General features: G+C 46.8%; 1 long non-coding RNA gene across 1 annotated transcript; it reads left to right on the forward strand.

The window, feature by feature from the left end:
- Positions 1-10,152: 10,152 nt before the first annotated feature.
- On the forward strand, positions 10,153-18,714 carry LINC02902 (long intergenic non-protein coding RNA 2902). Its single transcript, XR_008473558.1, has 4 exons — positions 10,153-10,573; positions 17,796-17,852; positions 17,980-18,026; positions 18,272-18,714. It is a non-coding gene; the product is annotated as a long intergenic non-protein coding RNA 2902 (long non-coding RNA).
- Positions 18,715-18,762: the final 48 nt, after the last annotated feature.

The following is an 18,762-nucleotide window of genomic DNA, read 5'->3' on the forward strand; positions in this document are numbered from 1 at the left end:
GGTTAAAAGATAGAATTGGGAGCTGGTCTGTGGCTCTCTTCAACCATGCCATGTGGGGGAGGGGATAGAGTAAGGGGGCATATAAAAATAACACAAGATTTTCTACCATTTTGAATGTGGCTTTTTCTTGACTGGGCATTTGCTTGGTTGCTGAAGCCTCTGAATGTTTCCCAGAGCTCCTATAAAGTCATTTAAATCGGTCTCTGTATATATGTATATTTTTTTTCATATTTCAACAGGAGAACAGGACCTGTAGTCACCCTTCTGCCATCTTGCTGATCTCACTCTCTGATTACGCCTGTTTGAAGTTTTGTTTCTACTGTTGCAACCTTAAAGAGCCTCCATGAATACTTTCATTATTTAGGTGTTAAAACTCAAGCTCAGAGAGGTTGTAGTTTTTAACATGCACAGCTAGAAGTGGATAACTCAGGGACTCAAGTCCAACCCGTTTACTAAGTCTTCCTCTCTATGTCCTCTAAAGCAGTGTTTCCAAACTTGACATTCACACAAATTCCTTAGAGATCTCATTAAAATGCAGATTCTGATTCACAAGGTCTGGGGTGGGACCAGAAGTGCTGAATTTCTCACAAAGCGAAGCTTTGACTGCTGGTCTGTAGCCCACAACGTGAGTGCTGGAGATAATGACAGCCTCAAGACAGGGAAGCAACCAGCTCAAAATGGTCTTCTGTCAGTGTCTTCTGGATGTGTAGTTGCATACTTGTTTTCCTGTCTTATAAGATTTAGAAGTAGAAAAAACTCGATCTAACATGGAAGATAAAAAGACTCACAGAGACACAGGATTTCTGGACTTTCTTTCCTTACTAATGAAGGGGGCCTGAGTTCAAATTCAAATTCTAGACTTTGCAAAGCATTCAAAAATCCCAGGCCAAGTTTTGGAATCCCAGAGCACCCCTCATTAGGAGAGACTTAAGTGGCCTGTACTTTGAAAAGCAAACATTGGAGCCTCTACTCCACACCTGCCTTGCTCAGCCCCCTAAAGGCAACTGATCTAAAGTGACTATTGTAGAAGGGTCTCTACCCCACGATAAGCTCACAGGAGAAAGACAAGGCCTCCCAGAGGAATCTATATATCCATCTGTAAGTCTATCAGTCAAGCGACACTAAAGAAGTACCACGGGGTGAAAGCTACCATAGTCAGTACTGGGAGCCCTCTGCTCCCCTCTGGGGCCATCACTGTACTTCTGAGCCAGTGATCCCAGGATGGTGCATCTGGGCTGTGTTTGTGACAGGAGTGTGAAAGAATGAGGATGGAGCGGGGCCAGGTGAGGCTGGGGCAGGGCTGCCAGCTGCCTGTTGAGTCCAATGCTGCATTTCTTCTGTGTAGCCACAGGCCTGCTGATGTAGCGGCACAGCCCTCGTATGTCTACAGAGCAGGAAGTCACCAAACACAGAACAAGGTGCCCCTGGGCTGGAGGGTCTGCCAATGAGGTTTCAATTTGGTCAAATGTTAAAATATTCTTTCTCTTGAACAGCTACGTCTGTGGGATGTACAAAAGGACTTGGTAACCAGGGAAAGGGATACCAGAAAGGCAGTTGTCATTTCTGCCTTTCTTTCCTGGTCTAGGACCAGGGAACAACAGAAAATGGAAGGCAGTGGCCCCATACGACACAATGAGCCCTGCTGCTTCCTGCTGAGGGGCCCTGGGAGGGTTCTCCACCCTCCTGGCTCTGCTTTTCCTCATCAGACCCGCACTCATCAGCAGTGCTCTGCCTAAGTAGATGCGCCGTTATCTGGAGGACTTTGGAAATAGGGTGTTAACGACAGTTTTGTTAAAGATAAACACGATGTGAAATATAAGATTCCAGGTCATGTGAGTGTCCATGACTAGCTTGAGTTAACATTAGCTTATGAGAGGGTCTCAGGGCCAGATTCATCTACTGACTTAATAACAATTGAAATGAAGGGTCATTCATTCAATTATTAATTACTTCACCCTTGACTTAGCATGTGCTATGTTGTCTGTTCTCTGCAAGACATGCAGAGCCTGGAAAAACCAAGTGAAACAAACAAAAAACAACCCCCATCCCTACCCTGGAGGAGCTCCTAGCCTGGACTATCTATAAACCTGTCTTCATCTCCAGAGACAGCCTTCCTTTCAGGGCCTATGTTTGGTTGATTTTTTTTATTCCTGCCTTCTATGTTTTATGATAAATAAAACCCTGAATAATTGTCATTTTTCTCATGATCAGGAGAGAAGCTGTTCCCTGGCAAGTGGTATCATTCCTTCCCCCGACTCCAGGGAATGTGTTCTAAGGAGTGGAGAGGAGGGAACATCCTGTTCAGGTTAATGTCCATTGGCCAGCCTGTTTGAGTCTCTAAAATCTTGTTCATTCCCCTGAAGTTTCATAATTAGAGTCCCAGTAGGCCCTATGCACATCCTCGAGACAATACTAAAGAAAGAGTAGCTGGTGGCCAGGCACAGTGGCTCATGCCTATAATCCCAGCCCTTTCAGAGGCCAAGGCAGGCAGATCATAAGGTCAAGAAACTGAGACCATCCTGGCCAACATGATGGTGAAACTCCATCTCTACTAAAAATCCAAAAAATAGCTGGGTGTGGTGGTGCACGCCTGTAGTCCAGGCTACTCAGGGAGCTGAGGCAGGAGAATCCTTTGAACCTGCAAGGCGGAGGTTGCAGTGAGCCAAGATTAGGCCACTGCACTCCCGCCTGGGAAACAGAGCGAGACTCTGTCTCAAAAAAGAAAAAGAAAAGAAAGAGTAGCTGGTGTGCTTCTGGATTATGAAACAGCAAAACACAAAACCCCCCAAAAAAAAACCTCTGAAAACAGATATGACTACAAATCCATACTTTCCCAGGCAGATCTGTGGAGACCAGAGTTATGGGAAAGCTTCCCAGACATGCTGGGAGGGAGTCTCAGTCCCATCCTTCCCTTTACCCAAGACGGATGTGTGGGTTTAATGTTTCAATGAGATTTCATCAAACCAAACCACAGGAGATAGATGGGTTTCATTCCAAGATTTCTCCTTTATTTTTGTTGAGAAAGCTTTACAGAAGTTTAAAAAATATATGTGTCTGTATCTGAAGATTGTCACCCAATTTAGAAATACAATCTAGGTGGCTTGAGATAATGAGACATTTCGGTTTGGAAAGAAATTGATAAAATTATCCACTTCTTTTATCACCCCAGGAAAATAGAAACATAAAATTATCCAGGTAGGAGGGAGAAAACTTTTTGAAATGCTGACTTAAGGGTCCAGCATAAAATATTGTATGTAGTGACTGCTGTTAATTTCTCGGGGTTTTTGCTCCTCTAAAAGGTCAAAAGAAAAGCCCCCATGCACTCCTTACCAACAGCCTTTGGTGGTTCCCAAGGGTCACTCCTGCTGAAAGCCCATAATAGCCCGTGAGAATTATTGAGGAGCATGTTAAAAAAAGAATCTGGGGCGGGGCACAGGGCCTCATGCCTGTAATTCCAGCACTTCAGGAGGCTGAGGCAGGAGGATCGCTTGGGACAAGCTTGGGCAACATGGTGAAACCTAATCTCTACAAAACATACAAAATTCGCCTAGCATGCTGGCACATCTGTAGTCCCAGCTACTCCGGAGGCTGAGGTGAGAGGATCCCTCGAACCTGGGAGGTCCAGGCTGGAGTGAGCCGTGATCACCTTGGAGCGGAATGGGGTGCCACACCACTCACTCCAGCCTGGGCCACAGAACAAACAAACAAAAAACCCCCCAAAACAGATTCTGAGCATTGACCCTGGACCCTCTGAATTACAGTTGCTGAGAGTGGAGCACAGTAATGCGTATCTTTTTTTTTTTTTTTTTTGAGACGGAGTTTCGCTCTAGTTACCCAGGCTGGAGTGCAATGGTGCGATCTCGGCTCACCGCAACCTCCGCCCCCTGGGTTCAGGCAATTCTCCTGCCTCAGCCTCCTGAGTAGCTGCGATTACAGGCACACGCCACCATGCCCAGCTAATTTTTTGTATTTTTAGTAGAGACGGGGTTTCACCATGTTGACCAGGTTGGTCTCGATCTGCCGACCTCGTGATCCACCCGCCTCGGCCTCCCAAAGTGCTGGGATTACAGGCTTGAGCCACCGCGCCCGGCCAGTAATGCGTATCTTTAAGTGGTTCTCCCAAGGCAACTGTCTCAGCCTATAACCCTTTAGAATTGCAGGTGTGAATGGTCTCCAGGTGAGTTTGCCTCCTGGTGGGTTTGGTGAGGTGGCTGGGCAGCAAGCAGCCAGACTGTGCTCTTGAACCACCAAAGCACCACAACACCACGGAAAGCGCCTAATTCCTGGCCTGGGTGGGGCCTGGAACATCTTATCCTATCATTAAAGAAGGACACTCTCTGAGGCTCGCGTTGGCAATGCCAAATGACTGAAAACCCAACTTAAACAGGCTTCCGAGGGCCACAGAGGGAATATTTTGAGCAGCAAGAAAGGAAAAAGACTGCTCTGGACTGGGGCACATCAATCACTTTAAAATTAATGAGTTTATCATCACAACAGAGAGTGAAACTCGCTGGCCCCCTGGAAGGATGCTGGGAAACCAGTCAATTCATAATGACTGTGAATCATGCAGGGTCCTGCCTTCCCCTCTATGACCAAATAGCTGGCCTTTGGTTCTTCCAAGGAAGGCCCTAACCCCCACCGGTCGGTGCAGTCCTGACAGCCTCTCCCAGCCTTGCAAGTGCTCAGTGAGCATTAAATCAGGAGGATGAGGCATTTCTCCACCAGCAAAGATGTCCCTCGTATCTGTAATTACCTCAGCCCGTTAAAGGAAGTGTCTGCTCCAAAGTTTTTTTTTTTTTCGAGACGGTGTTTCGCTCTTGTTACCGAGGCTGGAGTGCAATGGCGCGATCTCGGCTCACTGCAACCTCCACCTCCTGGGTTCAGGCAATTCTCCTGCCTCAGCCTCCTGACTGGCTGGGATTACAGGCACGCACCACCATGCCCAGCTAATTTTTTGTATTTTTAGTAGAGATGGGGTTTCACCATGTTGACCAGGATGGTCTTGATCTCTTGACCTCGTGATCCACCTGCCTCGGCCTCCCAAAGTGCTGGGATTACAGGCATGAGCCACCGCGCCCGGTCTGCTCCTCCAAATTTTTACTACAGCAGCCCAGCTAGTTTGCCTCCTTACAAACTGTTGGGATCACTGAGGCGACTGTACCCTTATCCTGAGGCTAGAGTCCCTCATTTCTCATCCAGGCGACTGGATGTTACCAGTTTTCTCACGTCATGAGCAGCCCCCACAAGCTACAACCTTGAGACCGCAACTACCCCATCCATTGCAGGCAACTCTCTCCCTCTGGTTTTGCTAAATCGGTGTAAGACGTCTGTAGTTACACATTGCTCCTTGGAGAAGGGGGCTGTGTCTGAGCCTAGAGTGACCTCAGAATCATGGTTGGGAACCAGGTTCACCTTCTAAGTGCCAGTCTCACTCTGCAGAGGAGTGGGCTGCTGTGTGAGGGGTGGTAGCCCCTCGGTCTCCTGTTGGTGGAGGCCTCAGGGGAGCACAGAGGACATCTCCTCCCTTTGGATCCTGGCACCTGAGCCAGACACCGGCTCTCCCAAGAGGCAGTATACATTTCCAAACTGAGCTGTACACAGAGCGGAGGCCACAGGCCAGCTTGGGTAAGTAATGGCCGCCCTGAATCTCTACATTTTCTTTTCTTTTTTTTTTTTTTTGAGACAGAGTCTCACTCCGTCGCTGGGTGCCAGGCTGGAGTGCAGTGGGGAGACCTCAGCTCACTGCAACCTCCACCTCCTGGGTTCAAACAATTCTCCTTCCTCAGCCTCCTGAGTAGCTGGGACTACAGGCATGTGCTACCACGCTCAGCTAATTTTTGTATTTTTAGTAGAGTTGGGGTTTCACCATGTTGGCCAGGATTGTCTCCATCTCTTGACCTCGTGATCCACCCACCTTTGCCTCCCAAAGTGCTGGGATTACAGGCATGAGCCACCACGCCCAGCCTAATCTCTATATTTTCAACTTTAAAAGATGAAAAAGGTGCTTTTCTCTGGAGTGCTGTGCCAATTAGGAAGAGGCTTGTGTAGAGTGGGTACTTATTGGCACTGCCTTCCTCCTGTGCAGGGTACTCCGGACCTTCCCTCCTCCCTCTGGGCTCCTTAGAAACGAGGATCAGCTCCTCTGGGCTTATGATCTCAGGCTGCTCCTTCACCTACCCTGTTTGCTGTCTGCTCCTGGGCAGGGGCCCTCCTTAAGGGCAACAGTGACAAGGGATGGTGCAGGCCCTGAAGCCAACCCTGGAGGCACCACTTCTTGCCTGTTGCCCCTATTTTAAGGCTCAGTGGGAATGCCCATGGCCAGCTCCACAGCAGGACAGATGGCTCTGTCACTGGCCTTGAGTAACAGGAGGCTCCTCTAACCCCACTGGGCAAGAATCAAAGATTTCTGCCTTCTTTGTGAGGCAATGTTACATGCATTAATCGCATTTGGACCCACTCAAAAACTCAAGAAGTGAGCAGGACAGGGACAGGGTATTTAGCCCTTTTTAACAGGATCAGAAAGTAAGATTCAGAAAGCCACTCAGCCAGTGTCTTGTAGCTCCCAGGGGCTGGGCCACACATCATGCAGCCTTGATGCCCCTCCTCCTCCCATTGGCCAATTTTACTGGAACCCACGGGTACCCGAGGCCTTAGGACACCTCTGCTACTCTTACCAGCCCCACTAAAATATCCCTAAGGACATCAGGCTCCAGGATGTGAATCTAAATGTTTGCAGCTTTTCTCAGGGGAACTCCAGTTATTATCATTTCAACATAAAACCTCAAAATAAACCCACATGAATTATGGACTAAATGCCCAATTCACAAGAAGTTTGTAAAATAAACAATGAATCATCTAAAATATTCAATGTATGTAGTAGACAAATCTGAATTGTGTGTCCAGGTCTATCCCCAGAGCCTTGATAAGTAGAGGTTCTCTAGGGAAAGAGTTTGAGAGCAAACTTAGGCTTAGGAGAAGCAATAGCGCTGAGGCTGAGCGTGAGATTTGATCCTAGAGTGTCTGAACTCAAATCGCAGCTCTGTCACTCACTTTTCTGGCCTCAAGGAAGCCGTTTAGAATACCGAGGCTCAATTTTCTCATTTATAAAATGAGGTAATGGCCAGGTGTGGTGGCTTATGCCTGCAACCCCAGCACTTTGGGAGGCCAAGGCGGGCAGATCAACTGAGGTCAAGAGTTCAAGACCAGCCTGGCCAACACGTCAAAAACTCATTTCTACAAAAATACAAAAATTAGTTGGGCATAGTGGTGGACTCCTCTACTCCCAGATACTTGAAAGGCTGAGGAGGTTTGAGAATCACTTGAACCTGGGAAACGAAAGTTGCAATGAGCCGAGATCACACCCCTGCACTCCTGCCTGGGTGACAGTGTGAGACTCCATTTCAAAATAAATAAATAAATACATAATAAATAAAATGAGGTAAGAAGGCTTTTTTTTTTTCAAAGGGTGCTTTTGAAGTTTCTAACTTTTTTTGAAATGCAATATTGATCCTCCCTCCCTCCCTCCCTTCCTCCCTTCCTTCCTGCCTTCCTTTTTTTGATAGAGTCTCATTCTGTCACCCGGGCTGTAATGCAGTGGTGGGATCTCAACTCACTGCAACCTCCACCTTTCAAGCTAAAGTGATTCTCCTGCCTCAGCCTCCTGAGTAGTTGGGACTACAGGCATGCACCACCATGCCTGGCTAATTTTTGTATTTTTAGTAGAGACGGAGATTCACCATTTTGGCCAGGCTGGGGTTGAACTCCTGTCCTCAAGTGATTTGCCTGCTTGGCCTCCCAAAGTGTTAGGATTACAGGCGAGAACCACCTCGTCTGGCCTGATTCTTCTTTCTTTTCTTAAAAAAGACAACTTCATAGTTTTCTTGTCCTTTGCCTTGTTGCCAAGCTTGGAGATGATGAAATTGAGACTTAAACTAAAACATGATGATCACCTTTCCTTGGATGTGGTTGCAGTGAGTCCTAAGAGGCAGAAGGGGGATACTCTGGAATTCTAAGTCCTTAGGAGTGGCTTGTGTTTGTAGTTTCACCTAAAAAAAAAAACAGCTCCATGGAGACTCAGAAGGGTTGGGGGAAGAAGAGGGGTGGACGATGAGAAATTGTTTAATAGGCATAATGTACATTATTTGGGTGTTGGATACACTAAAATACCTCTACACAATAGATACAGTTTGGTTCTGTGTCCCCATGCAAATCTCATCTGGAACTGTAATCTCCATTGTGTTGAGGGAGGGAGCTGGTGGAGGGTGAGTGGATGACGGGCGTGGTTTTTCCCATGCTGTTCTAGTGCTCACGAGGGAGTTCTCACAAGATCTGGTGTGTTTATAAGTGTTGGACACTCACTTCTTTGCTTACACTCTCTCTCCTGCCACCTTCTCAAGGTGCCCGCTTCCCCTTCTGCCATGATTGTAAGTTTCATGAGGTCTCCCCAACCATGCGAAACTGTGAGTAAGCCTCTTTCTTTTTCTTACCCAGCCTCAGGTGATATCTTTATAGCACTGTGAAAACAGACTAATACAACAATATATCTATATAACAAAGTTATACTTGTAGTCCATAAATTTGTAGAAATAAAATGATAAAATTGAACCAGTCCTAAATCAGTTTAAATTGAACAAGAATATCAGGCATAGTCCAGGGAAAACTACTCATACTTCTCTCTGATTACATATTTATTTTCTATTTCCAACTTTATGCCTTTCAGCCACATGCTGGCCATCTCCATCACGTGCCTTGGACCCTCTGGCCTCGGGACCCAAGTGATGGCTTTGGCCCCTGTGACCAGCATGTCTTTCTGCTGCCTCTACCGGACACACGTACTGACTAAATCTGGGGACTTTCTTATCTGGTCCAGACCTCCACTGCCTCTAACACACTCATTCCACAAATAGAGCCTCCGGGCCCATGGCTATAGAGCCTTTCCTCTCCTAGAGCTTCTCTCCTCCTAGACTCACAAGCCCTCTGCTTACCTGCAAAGTGACAACCTCACTTGAGGAGAAGGAGCTGAGGCTCACCAGGTGGGAGCTGCTCCAAGTTAGTTTAGCTCAGAGGTCAGGGATCTTTGTAAGATGCAGCATGAAAATGAAGTGCTATGACCTCAACCCCCTCCCCCATCACCCACTGGGCAAATGGCAATGTCTCGTCCTTTAAACTGACTTCCTGCCTCCTAGATCTCTGCCCTGCCTGGTATAGATTGCAGTGATTAACCTTCTCCTGGGAGCTTGGGGAGGGAAGTCTGGATGAGCCCTCTTGCTCATCAGCTCTGCTGTCCTGCTGTACCCGAGTGTGTATTTGACAAGTTTATGGATTTCAAGCAAAATGTATCTAAAACACATTATCTTACAATATGAACTAGAGGAAGCAGTGTTTGAATGATATCTGTCTTTTGGAACCAAATCATTGGGTTGGATGATTTGTTAAGATGTGAGTCGACCAGGAGTGGTGGCTCACGCCTGTAATCCCAGCACTTTGGGAGGCTGAGGCAGGCAGACAACTTGAGGTCAGGAGTTCGAGACAAGGCTGGCCAACATGGTGAAACTCTGTCTCTACTAGAAATACCAAACACTTAGCTGGGTGTCACGGCATACACCTGTAATCCCAGCTACTCTGGAGGCTGAGGCATGAGACTCACTTGAACCTGGGAGGCAGAGGTTGCAGTGAGGCGAGATCATGCCACTGAACTGCAGCCTGGGCGACTGAGTGAGACTCCTCCATCTCAAAAAAAGTCAAAATAATCATAAAAAAGTAACATATTAAAATGTCCCAATTCGTGTGAAGGAGTAAGGTCACTGCTATGGGGAAGCTAGAGATGGCCTGAAGTCCTTTCTCAAATTTCCTGTGATGTTCCTCACCCTTTCGAATGATTTCTCCTTTCTTCCCACTCCAGCCACAGACTGCTAGGAAGTACAGTATTCTTTCTTTTGGAAGGAAAAATAAATGGGAAGGCACAGGATTTTTATTAATGTTGTTACTGGTTTTAAAATAAGCTAAAAATGTGCCGTCAATCCGGTTGGCTGTTCCCCGCCGCCCATGGAGCCTGTAATCACTGCCTTAAAATTCACAGGAGCAATTCACAAAAAACACAGGCAAACCACATCTGCGTTTCCACATTCTGAGCAGCAGAAATAGAGGCAGGGCATGGAAAATTATAGGACTTGAGTGAAACTGTAGGATTGCTGGGATTCCCACAGGCACCCAGCCCTGGCTTGGGGAATGTTTGAGTGTGGGAACTGCCCCAGCATCTCCTCACAGGAGAACCAGGGGATTCGCCCTTTGTGAGAACAGAAGTACCTCTCACCTGCCATCTGGGGCAGAGCTCCTGTGCCCTGGCATCCTGCGCCTGAGGCAGAGCACCTGCGGGATCCTTGGAAAACACAAAGCTATGTGGCTGAAGCTCCTGCTTTGGGGCTCGGGGTTCAGGTGGGATACACTAGACTACTCTCCCCATTCGATTCTTGCATTTGGCAGATGGGTCACCCGGGCAGCGGGATGAGGAGGGCACCAACAAAATCAACAGCAGGAAGGCGGCTCTCACCGGGCCCCAGAGAGGGAGGCAGCGGTCAGGACAGTGGTCATCTGTGGGGCCTGGGAGGAGTGGAAGTTGGGAGGGATGTGGGGGTGGTCCTGGATGATTGTTTTCTTTCTGGACCTGGGAGATGGTTACATGGTCATGGCTGCTTCATGATAATTTGTTTTTTTTTTTTTTTTTTTTGTCCTTTTTTAAAAATATGTTTGTTATCCATCAAAATCTGAAAAAGCTCCCAGGGCTTTGGTTACTACTCCCTGTGGGGCAGAGAGAGCCCCCAGAATGTCAAGGCTGGATTTCCTACCAGGCTGGAAGGAGGAGGGCTCAGGGTTGTATTTGATTTGTTTGGGAGAGGGAAGGAAACTGGGCATGTCTTACACAAGGGAAAATAATTGTTTTTCCAACATCTGGGTCTCGAAGGTGCTTGGGAAGTGATGATTTTGGGGGTTTCTGCTTCCCCTGGCAGGCTGAGCTGTTCTGGCTAGAAGACCTCACTTGTCTCCCTGTCCACACTTTTGTCTGTGGGGCCTCGCGACCGCTGATGCTGATGTGTGGAAAAGCCACAACCTCCAAGGGGCTCCATCCTCCCAGAAAGCACTCCGCGGAGGAAGGAGAGAGGGGGTAATCAATAAACTCGAGTTGCTATTATTAGTTGTGTTGAACATTTATCACTTGGCAAGCAGGGATGCTGGGGAGAAAATGACTAAAACCTGGAAGGAAGGTGTTTTTATTGGCTACCGTTAACAGATGAGAAAGGTGAGGATCTGGGTGTGTTTGGAGCTTGGCCCAGGTTAGGGAGCTACACAAGCTAAAGAACTGCCTTTCCCTTGTTTCTTTTCTTTTTTTCTTTTTCTTTTTTTGAGATGGAGTCTCACTCTGTCTCCAGGCTGGAGTACAGTAGCACAGTCTTGGCTCACTGCATCCTCCAACTCCCTGGTTCAAGTGAGTCTCCTGCCTCAGCCTCCCAAGTAGCTGGGATTACAGGCACAAGCCACCACGCCCAACTAATTTTTGTATTTGTTGTAGAGACAGGGTTTGATCATGTTGGCCAGGTTGGTCTCGATCTCCTGACATTGTGATCCACTCGCCTCAGCCTCCTAAAGTGCTGGATTACAGGCATGAGCCACTGCACCTGGCCCTGCCTTTCCCTTGTTGAGATTCGGTTAAGACCAGAACAAAGAGAAGCAAGAAGGTGTCTGTCGAGGAGCAAGCCTTCAGGGACTGCCCGTGCATGGCTTCTCAGTGCTCTGACTGCTTGGTGGAATGAGTGCCTTCTCATTCGCCCCTTCTGCCATATGAGGACACAGGGAGGTGGCATCATCAATGAACTAGAAAGTGGGTCCTCCCCAGGCACCGAATCTGCTGGCACCTTGATCTTGGACTTTAAGCCACTAGAACTGCAAGAAGTAAATTTCTGTTGTGTATGAGCCACCTAGTCCATGGCACTTTGTTATAGCAGCCTGACTAGACTAGCAAGCCCTAAGAAAAGGGTCAGAAAATGGTCAGCCTGTCTCAAGAGCCTCAAGATATTTTTGCTAAGGTTTTTTGTTTGTTTAGTTTAGTTTTGTTTTGAGATGGAATCTCGCTCTGTCACCAGACTGGAGTACAGTACAGTGATCTCAGCACACTGCAGCCTCCACCTCCTGGGTTCAAGTGATTCTCCTGCCTCAGCCTCCCAAGCAGCTGGGATTATAGGTGGGTGCCACCACGCCTGGCTAATTTTTGTATTTTTAGTAGAGATGGGGTTTCACCATGTTGGCCAGGATGGTCTTGATCTCTCGACCTCGTGATCTGCCTGCCTTGGCCTCCCAAAGTGCTGGGATTACAGGTGGGAGCCACTGCGCCCGGCCAAGGTGTTGTTGATACCCTCAGATGTCTCTTTCTGTACATACACACAGTTGAGCACGAGTCTTTCCACAACAGCCCACTGTGCACGCTGCTTACCACACACCTGACAATATCAGTCTTGGTAGGTGGTATTGGGGGTATGTCAAGGGGTCCCCTTGGCCTCCAAGATAAAGCCACTTCTGACCTTCACCCACTGCCTTTCCAGACACTTCTCGCAGCTTGCCTTGCACCCCTGCCCTGAGCACCTCATCTTGAAACACGGATACCTTTCCCTCGATCTCCTTTGTTCCTTCGGCCCTGCTGCTTTGCTGCCTATTGCCTTTTTCCATTTATGAATTGTAATAAATTCTACTTTTCTTTAAAGGCTGAGCTCAAATACAGCTTCTTTCAATCCCTATGGAGGGGAGAGGGTGGTCTTGAGCCTCTGAGCCCCTGCAGTTCACTGCGCACTCCTCTCACAAAGTGGGAATTAGGTGAGTGGTCATTTCCTCATCTATCCATTCTTAGAGGACCGCCACCACGCCTGGCTATTTTTTATTTTTTTAATTTTTTTTTATTTTTAGTAGAGACAGGATTTCATTATATTGGCCAGGCTGGTCTTGAACTCCTGATCTCGTGATTTATCTGCCTTGGCCTCCCAAAGTGCTGGGATTACAAGCATGAGGCACTGCGCCTGGCCTAGAATAGCATTTAAAATGCTTTCTTTTTAAGGAGAATAAAATGGGAGGAATCAGCCTATTCAGTTTCAAGACTTATTACCTAACTACTGCAACGGTAGTTGGTAAAGATACAGACACATAGATTAACTAGGGAAATGGGTCTTGGGTAATTGGCTTCAGGCCACCTGGCATGGTGAGGGGTGCGCTATGGAGGAGAATGGAAAGAATTGCATCTGGCAGACTGGGGTGATTTAGGGAGTCCTAGAAACCCCCTTGCACTCCAGCAGGCTGCTCTAATGCCAGGGCTTCATCTCTCAAGAGTAGATTATACACTCCTTTAGGAGAGGCAGACTGGTGTCCTGGGCAGAGCCTGGGCTGTGGAATCCACCAGCCCTGCCTTCTAATTCTTGCTCAGCTGCTATGAGTGAGCAGCCTTAGGCAAGTGACTTGGCCACCCACAGCTCTGACCACTTCATCAGGAGCACCTTAATGATGCCTACTGTGTAGCGTTTTTGTGGGTGTTAAAAGCAAAGTCCTCCTAGCCAGGTGCGGTTGTTCGCACCTGTAATCCCAGCACTTTGGGAGCCTGAGGCGGGTGGATCATGAGGTCAAGAGATTGAGACCATCCTGGCCAACATGATGAAACCCTGTCTCTACTAAAAAAAAAAATACAAAAATTAGCTGGGCGTGGTGGCATGTGCCTGTAGTCCCAGCTACTTGGGAGACTGAGGCAGGAGAATTGCTTGAACCCAGGAGGAGGAGACTGCAGTGAGCCGAGACTGCACCACTGCACTCCAGCCTGGTGCCTGGCAACAGAGCGAGACTCTGTCTAAAATAATCATAAAAAAAAAATACGGGATTGCAGCTCCCAGTGAAAGCGCAGAGAACAAGAGGACGCCACACTTTCAGACAGATTTTGTCACTCACAGAGCAGAGGATTCCCAGTGGAGGAGCCCCACGAGTCACCAGTGCGACTCTTGTGGTCGGCGCAGCGTTTTTGCCGGCACCTCGGTGCGGCAGCTCTTGGTGCAGAGTAAACGGGACTGGTTCCCCTTCTGACCGACGTTTGGAGCTCTGGGAAGGCAGAGTCGCCTATTACAGACTCAAGAAGGAAGCCAGACTGGAGATTCCCGGGCAGAAAAGCACCATCAGTCTTAATGCCGCTGTTTTGGCTGGTGCAGTGGGTTGCTCATATTTTGGCCCTGGGAATTAACAACTTGGACGTCCACTCAGAGACCTAATTTGAAAGTTGGTAATTACAAATATGACAGCTGGATAAATTTACAATAATGGGAAGAAACCAGCGTAAAAAGGCTGAGAATACTCAAAATCAGAATGCCTCTCCCTCTAAAGAGGATCACAGTTCCTCATCAGCAAGGGAACAAGACTTGATGGAGAATGAACACATCCCATTAACAGAATCAGGCTTCAGAAGATGGATAATAAGAAGCTTCTGTGAGTTAAAATAACATGTTGTAGCCCAATGTAAAGAAACTAAGAACTTTGAAAAAAGGTTTGATGAAATCCTAATGAGAATAAACAATTTAGAGAGGAATATAAGTGAATTAATGGAACTGAAGAATACAATATGGGAACTCCGAGAAGTATGCACAGGTTTAAACACTCGAATTGATCAAGCAGAAGAAAGGATATCAGAGGTCGAAGACCAACTTAATGAAATAAAACAAGAAGACAAGAATAGAGAAGAAAGGATAAAAAGGAATGAGCAAAGTCTCCAAGAAATATGGGACTATGTGAAAAGACCTAATTTACATTTGATAGGTGTACCTGAATGCGTCGGAGAGAATGAATCCAAGCTGGAAAATATTCTTCAGGATATTATTCAGGAAAACTTTCCCAACCTAGCAAAGCAGGTCAATATTCAACCCCTGGTAATACAGAGAACACCACAAAGATATTCCTCAAGAAGAGCAACCCCAAGGCACATAATTGTTAGATTCATGAGGGTTGAAATGAAGGAGAAAATACTAAGGGCAGCCAGAGAGAAAGGTCGGGTTACCCACAAAGGGAAGCCTATCAGATTTACAGCAGATCTCTCAGCAGAAACTCTACAAGCCAGAAGAGAGTGGGGGCCAATATTCAACATCCTTAAAGAACAGAACTTTCAGCCCAGAATTTCATATCCAGCCAAACTAAGCTTCACAAGTGAAGGAAAAATAAAATCTTTTATGAACAAGCAAGTACTCAGAGATTTTACTACCACCAGGCCTGCTTTACAAGAGCTTCTGAAAGAAGCATTACACATAGAAAGGAACAATCAGTATTAGCCTTTCTAAAAATATACCAAAAAGTAAAGAGCATCAACATAAAGAAGAATTTACATCAACGGATGGATAAAACAGCCAGTTAACATCAAATGGCAGTAATCCTAAATTTAAATTGACTAAATCCCCCAATCAGAAGATACAGCCAAAACCCAACTGTATGCTACATCCAGACCCACTTCACATGCAAGATACACAAAGACTCAAAACAAAGGGATGGAGAAAGATTTACCAACCAAATGGAGAGCAAAAATAAATAAATAAGTAAAAAGCAGGAGTTGCAATTCTCGCATCTGATAAAATAGATTTTAAAGCAACAAAGTTATAGTGGTAAAAGGATCAATGCAACAATAAGAGCTAACGATTTTAACACCCAGATACATAGAGACTTAGACTCCATGAGACAGAAAATTAATAAGGATATCCAGGACTCGAACTCAGATCTGGAACAAGTAAACTTAATAAATATTTATAGAGCTCTCCACTTCAAATACACAAAATATACATTCTTGTCAATACCACATCACACCTACTCATAGGTTTAAATGAAATATTGATTGGCCATTATTAATACCCATTTTTTAGAATAAAGCAACATTTCCATTCTCTCTCCCTCTTTTTCTTCCTCTTTCTTCCTCTCCTTCACTCCTTTTTTTTTCTTTCCTTCTCGTAAAAAAAAAAAAAAAAAAAAAAAAAAAAAAAAAAAGCAAAGTCCTCCTAAACCTCCAGCTCCATCAATCTTCCCTGTAAGGGTCATGCTCTGCAATGCAAGTGTGTAGACACCAAGAGGTTCACTGCTCACAACTACTCACGTTGGATGCTTTTTAATTTTTATTTACTTTGAGACAGTTTCTCTCTGATGCACAGACTGGAGTGCAGTGGTGCCATCTTGGCTCATTGCAACGTCCACCTTCCAGATTCAAGCAATCCTCTCTCACCTCAGCCTCCCAAGTAGCTAGGATTACAAGTGTGCACCACCATACCTGGCTAATTTTTGTGTTTTTAGTACAGACAGGGTTTCACCATGTTGGCCAGGCTGGTCTCTTACTCCTGACCTCAGGTGATTCATTCGCTTGGGCCTCCCAAAGTGCTAGGATTACAGACATGAGCCACTGGGCCTGGCCAATTTTTATATTTTGATGGTTTTACCTACTGTCAAAATTATACGAACCTGAAACATTTGAGTGCTTCTCTGCTCACAGGTCCAAACTACTGCTTGGAAGCCATGTGGAGGAGTTCTGTGTCACCCCTAACTTTCTATATGACCTTGAGTAAATTACTTTCCTTCTCTGAGCTTTCATATGTCTGGCTGGTTGAACTGTGATTTCAGCTGCAGACATCAGACTGAATCCAGTAAACTCAGTTAGTGAGTACTGAGGTGAGTCTAGGGAAAAGAGAACTCTCGGCAGGCTGTTGGCTTTGCTGCTAGACAGAGAGCTTGGGAGTTGGGAGGATGGGCCTGTAACAGGAATTGAATTTCAAATCGGGATCTCTGGTTTCAGAGAGAAGTGGCTTCTCAGAAACATGCGTTTCCAAGTGTATGTCTTCTGCTTTTCCTGTAATGAAGTGAGGGAGACTCCGGAGGCCTTCATTCCCATTTTGTCCCTGACCTGACTTCTTCACATCCCCTCCAGAACTGTCCCTCTATGTGGTCTTTGGCCTTCAAGCTTCTTGCCACTGCACCTTCTCTCATGCCTCTCTCTGGAATGCCTCTCTCACCTTCTCTGTGCTTCAAAGCCTTATTCACTCGCGAACTCAGCCTGCAGGATTCCACATAGAATTAAACTTCCCTCCTCTGGAGGCCTGTGGACTTGCTCATTGAATCAGTCAAGTGTCTTTGGTACAAGTGGTCAAGGGCATGAACTGGGTAAGAGATGGTCTGGGTCTGTATCTGACTCTGCCGCTCAGTGGCTGTCAAACTTGGAACATCTCTGTGCTCACTCCTCTTATTCATGAAATGGGGTCAATAACTGTGTGTTCCTCGTAGGGATGTGTGATCATTCATTTGGTGCATGGATGTATGGGAAGTATCTAACACTTGACGTGGGGTAATCACTAGGGGACTGTGGTGGTTACTGCATTCATCTTGTGCTCGAATCGGTTTTTATCCTTTTGTACCCCAACCCCAGACCCCCACATTGTCAGCTATCTGAGAGCAGAAGCCATATTCATGTTTACATTTCCAGTTCCTTATCTACGGCTTGGTACGGGGGAGGCTTCCCCAAATGTGGCTGGGATCTGGTAGGTGGCTTTGTTCCAGGCCATTGATGCACTCTCTCCACTGCTGAATGGAAATTAAAATCACCACCTGAGTTACCTCCGATATTTCCATTTGCAGATTATGGGAAAGGCTCCTGTGCTTTTAGGAAAAGGAAGCTTGCAATCACCTGGCACAATACCTAGTACTTTCATGGATGCTATTCATTTTAACCTTTTCCTAAATGCCCTGCTCTTATTGTGCAGGTGAGGAAACAACTTCAGAGAAGTAAAGCAGCTTGCCAAAGGCCACACAGCTATTCAGTTGACTCCAGGGATGGATGTCCCCAAGCCAGCACTCCTGCTTACTTGTTACTCATTTGTAAATTCCATGGTTGGTGGTAGAGGACAGATCCTGGAGAGGGTATTGAGTGGTTTGGGATTTACTAAGACACCTCTTGCTTCACATATAGCTGATGCTGAGTCCTTCAGAGGAATGTCTTCAGCATTTATGCCTGTAAACCCAGCACTTTGGGAGGCCAAGGTGGGCAGATCACGAGGTCAGAAGATCAAGACCATTCTGGCTAACACAGTGAAACCCCATCCACTAAGAAAATTAGCCAGGCGTGGTGGCACTCACCTAGCTAGTCCCAGCTGCTTGGGAGGCTGAGGCAGGAAAATTGCCTGAACCCAGAAGACAGAGGTTGCAGTGAGTCACTACACTTCAGCTTGGGAGACAGGAGTGAGACTTCATCTCAAAAAAAAAAAAAATTGAGAGCCTGCTGGGGAGGCAGGGAGCAGCTATTTCTGCTCAAGGCAATCACTGAGGCTGGGCCTGCACGGAATTCGTGAGGAAGCACCCTAGAGAAGGCTGGTGGCTTGGGAGACACTGGATTTTCTGGCTCAGCTGGGCACAGTGCAAGGTGCTGTACATAAATGTCTTCACCGATTCCTGGAAGGATGCCCAGGTCGGGACACTCACTGTGAGTTGCAAAAAAGGAAAGGGGAGCCCTGAGAAGGAAGGCAGGAACAAGGGCTCCTGGCCAGAGGTGTGGAGCTGCATGGAAATCTTCTCGAGTGGGATGCCCAGGCTTCCCTACCAGATACCAGAAGCTCCAGCTGAGTGGCTCTGCAGAAGGCTAGGTATCACTGGGTGAGTGGGCTTGCATCCTACACACTCTTCATCCTCCAGGCACTCTGGGTGGGGACAGCTTTCTGGCTGAGCTGGGTGAGA

The sequence above is a fragment of the Callithrix jacchus genome, chromosome 11 (genome assembly GCF_049354715.1).
Source record: "Callithrix jacchus isolate 240 chromosome 11, calJac240_pri, whole genome shotgun sequence".
NCBI classification, from domain to species: domain Eukaryota; kingdom Metazoa; phylum Chordata; class Mammalia; order Primates; family Cebidae; genus Callithrix; species Callithrix jacchus.